This window comes from Nylanderia fulva, unplaced genomic scaffold (genome assembly GCF_048542155.1).
Source record: "Nylanderia fulva isolate GAGA-0341 unplaced genomic scaffold, ASM4854215v1 Scaffold971, whole genome shotgun sequence".
NCBI lineage: Eukaryota > Metazoa > Arthropoda > Insecta > Hymenoptera > Formicidae > Nylanderia > Nylanderia fulva.
In genome coordinates, this window is record NW_028191103.1 from 1 (window position 1) to 4,606 (window position 4,606).

At 57.1% G+C, this 4,606-nt stretch overlaps 1 pseudogene; it reads left to right on the plus strand.

The window, feature by feature from the left end:
- Nucleotides 1–1,144: 1,144 nt before the first annotated feature.
- On the plus strand, nucleotides 1,145–3,465 carry LOC146719480 (large subunit ribosomal RNA; annotated as a pseudogene).
- The last annotated feature ends 1,141 nt before the right edge of the window (nucleotides 3,466–4,606 follow it).

Here is a 4,606-nt window from a genome sequence, read left to right on the forward strand (position 1 = left end):
TGCGCGTCAACTTGTGAACATGAACATCGACATTTCGAACGCACATTGCGGTCCACGGATACAATTCCCGGATCACGCCTGGCTGAGGGTCGTTTTAGTACCCCTAAACTGCTTGCGCCCGAAAAGCGCGCACGGCCACGACGCGGGCGACCAGAGAATGGCGCGCGCGTCGCCTGTGCCCTGTGCAACGCTTACAATGGGCGTACGAGCGATCGTTGGACGTTCGCCCGAGGTGTCTGTGCCGCGCCGACCGGCCGCGGTGCAAATCCTGACGTCGTCTGAAATGACACACCGAAATAATAATAATAATGAGGAGGAGAAGCGCACAAGCGTGTAAAACGTTGGCGAACGCGCGCCCAGAGAATGCTGCGCGAATTAAGAGAGGGAGCGTGTTTGTGTATCCAAGTCGTGTGTGTACGCGAGAGCCGAGGAGAAATGGGATAAGAGTAAGAGCGCGCGCGAAGGGAGCAACAAACGGCCAAAAAAAGGGCGGTGAATGGCACCGCTTTCCCTAGAGCGGCGCGTGCGTCGTTGTCTCCCGAAAGTAGGTAGCGCTTGTCTCACCGTCTCTTCTCTCCGTACATCACACAGACTGACCGGACTGCTCTCGCACTCTGTGCCGCGTCTCTCGGTGCGATAGCGCTCGCGCGTCTTATGCCGAGGCGCCCTTGCCCGCACACATAACGGTATTACGGAGAAATATACGGCGCGTCGTCGTCCGGCGGAGAGAGCATTCGTAATCCTTTACCTCTTTACGGAGAAGGGTTTTGAATCGCGAGCCGACCGCGTGTCCGAGTCCACGAAATTTTCGTAAAGCGAAAAAAGGGGACCGGCGCGCCGCGTCGTGTACTCGTCGAATCGATTCCGCCCGAATTTCGTATATAAAAGAGAAGGGAGAGCCGAGAATCTCGAACCCCGCGATATATCGTCTCCATTATCACCAACGAGTGTGTGTGCGGTTAGCGCCCCGGCGATTTGCCTTCTCGCGTATTTCGTGTGCTGCCGCTGCTGCTCTCTTGTTCGACGCTCTCTCTCTCTCCCTCTTATAATATATATTATAGAGGAGAGACGACGATGAGCGACGCGGAGGAGGCAAACGGCTACGAAAACTCACTATGCGACGACCTCAGAGCAGGCGAGATTACCCGCTGAATTTAAGCATATTATTAAGCGGAGGAAAAGAAACTAACCAGGATTTCCTTAGTAGCGGCGAGCGAACAGGAAAGAGCCCAGCACCGAATCCCGCGGTTCCGCCGCAGGGAAATGTGGTGTTTGGGAGGATCCGCTTATCCCGAGGTGCCGCGTCGCGTCCAAGTCCATCTTGAATGGGGCCACTTACCCGTAGAGGGTGCCAGGCCCGTAGCGACCGGTGCGCGCCTCGGGAGGATCTCTCCTTAGAGTCGGGTTGCTTGAGAGTGCAGCTCTAAGTGGGTGGTAAACTCCATCTAAGGCTAAATACGACCACGAGACCGATAGCGAACAAGTACCGAGAGGGAAAGTTGAAAAGAACTTTGAAGAGAGTTCAAGAGTACGTGAAACCGTTCAGGGGTAAACCTAAGAAACCCAAAAGATCGAACGGGGAGATTCATCGTCAGCGGCGCTGGCTTCGCGTCGGTCGGCGATGTCCCGCGGAGTTCTTGCGGCTCGCGCGCGGGCACGCTACCGTGCGCCGATGTCCGGCGCTCGTCGTCGTGCACTTCTCCCCAAGTAGAACGTCGCGACCCGCTGGGTGTCGGTCTACGGCCCGGGTGCGGTGTCTGTCGCGTCGCCGGTAAAACGGCACGCGACAAACCCTCGGTCGCTCGGCCGGCTGCTCGGCGGTACGCGCAAGGTATCAGGCCGCACTATTCACGGTGCGTCGAGACCGTCGCAAGCGCGCGCCACGGTACTCGGAGGTTACGGACTTCGCGCCGTCCCCGGTCCTGGCCCGCTGTTGGTTACAGTACAGTACACCTTCGACAGGCCTGCGAACGTCTCCCGCGGTCTCGCGAGAGACCGATACCGGTCGGCGACGCTACTGCTTTGGGTACTCTTAGGACCCGTCTTGAAACACGGACCAAGGAGTCTAACATGTACGCGAGTCATTGGGACTTGTCGCGAGACCTAAAGGCGTAATAAAAGTGAAGGTCGGCCCTGGCCGTCGACCTAGGGAGGATGGGCCGCGTCGCGATGCGGCCTCGCACTCCCGGGGCGTCTCGTTCGAAGAGGCGCACCCAGAGCGTACACGTTGGGACCCGAAAGATGGTGAACTATGCCTGGTCAGGACGAAGTCAGGGGAAACCCTGATGGAGGTCCGTAGCGATTCTGACGTGCAAATCGATCGTCGGAACTGGGTATAGAGGCGAAAGACTAATCGAACCATCTAGTAGCTGGTTCCCTCCGAAGTTTCCCTCAGGATAGCTGGCACTCGGCCGTTCCGCACGGAACGCGCGCGAGTCTCATCTGGTAAAGCGAATGATTAGAGGCCTTGGGGCCGAAACGACCTCAACCTATTCTCAAACTTTAAATGGGTGAGATCTCTGGCTTTCTTGAATTATGAAGCCACGAGCATCTTCGGATCAGAGTGACAAGTGGGCCATTTTTGGTAAGCAGAACTGGCGCTGTGGGATGAACCAAACGCAGAGTTAAGGCGCCCAACTCGACGCTCATGGGACACCATGAAAGGCGTTTGTTGCTTAAGACAGCAGGACGGTGGCCATGGAAGTCGGAATCCGCTAAGGAGTGTGTAACAACTCACCTGCCGAAGCAATTAGCCCTGAAAATGGATGGCGCTGAAGCGTCGAGCCTATACTCTGCCGTCAGCGGCAAGTGGGGCGGCAACCGGGAGCGGGCGTTAGTCTTCTCTCGCGTCGTCACGAAGCCCTGACGAGTAGGAGGGTCGCGACGGTGAGCGCAGAAGGGTCTGGGCGCGAGCCTGCCTGGAGCCGCCGTCGGTGCAGATCTTGGTGGTAGTAGCAAATACTCCAGCGAGGCCCTGGAGGACTGACGTGGAGAAGGGTTTCGTGTGAACAGCCGTTGCACACGAGTCAGTCGATCCTAAGCCCTAGGAGAAATCCTATGTCAATGACGGCGTACAATATACTCGAGTGTCGAGAAATAATAATAAATATTATACGAAAGACACACGCCCGTCGGGCGAAAGGGAATCCGGTTCCTATTCCGGAACCCGGCAGCGGAACCGCATACAATTCGGGCCCTCGTAAGAGTGTTCGTCGGGGTAACCCAAAATGACCTGGAGACGCCGTCGGGAGATCCGGGAAGAGTTTTCTTTTCTGTATAAGCGTTCGAGTTCCCTGGAAACCTCTAGCAGGGAGATAGGGTTTGGAACGCGAAGAGCACCGCAGTTGCGGCGGTGTCCGGATCTTCCCCTCGGACCTTGAAAATCCAGGAGAGGGCCACGTGGAGGTGTCGCGCCGGTTCGTACCCATATCCGCAGCAGGTCTCCAAGGTAAAAAGCCTCTAGTCGATAGAATAATGTAGGTAAGGGAAGTCGGCAAATTGGATCCGTAACTTCGGAATAAGGATTGGCTCTGAGGAGCGGGGCGTGTCGGGCTTGGTCGGGAAGCGGGTCTGGCTGACGTGCCGGGCCTGGGCGAGGTGAACGGTCGGCGTTCTCGCGCCGGTCCCGGGATCCGAGCTCGGTCCCGTGCCTTGGCCTCCCGCGGATCTTCCTTGCTGCGAGGCTTCCGTGGCGGCGCGAGCCGTCGTGGTCGTCCTCTTCGGCCGCCATTCAACGCTCAGCTCAGAACTGGCACGGACTAGGGGAATCCGACTGTCTAATTAAAACAAAGCATTGCGATGGCCCTCGCGGGTGTTGACGCAATGTGATTTCTGCCCAGTGCTCTGAATGTCAACGTGAAGAAATTCAAGCAAGCGCGGGTAAACGGCGGGAGTAACTATGACTCTCTCGGTCCTCAAAGCAACACGCCGCGATGGTACTTAGAGAGAGTCATGGTTGGTTCGTGATGCGCCAACGAAGTCCTCTAGTAAGGACCTTCAGCCTCTCATGTCCAAGTTGTACCTCCACCTTCCTCGTGGTGCTCCCGGAAACGGCCTACTTTGGAAGTTTAGACTCGGTAGATGTCGACTAAGCGAGTGTACAGCGAAGTGCGCCCCTAAGGGCTTCGGCCCATGCGCCTACGGTCATGGTGAGTTGTGGGGCCAAGAAAGACCGGGGTTTCTTGGGGGGCTCTCGGTTGTCAGTCCGTTTGCCCCCCTACACGCAGTAAATTATGAATAAAGCTAAGAATGATTCTGATGTCCCGGGTTCTCGGATGGCCCGGGGTCTGCGTGCGAGTGCTCGCTTGAGTGAGCGCGCGAGAGGTGCGGAGGACCCTGACGGGGTCGCAGCTGGTCCGTCGCGAATCACTATAAGGACCAGCCAGGCTGAAGTGGACAGCCTAGAGGAGGAGATGGTCAGCTGTGAGCATTGTTCGGCGAGATTCCGGAACATGCGTGGTCTTGGTGTCCACAAAGTACGTGCACACCCACTACAAGCCAACAGTGCTATCAATGTTGACCGCGTAAAGGCCAGATGGTCAGTGGAGGAAACTAGACTCATGGCACGCGCTGAGGCTGAAGGCACCTTAGCCGGGGAACCTTTCAT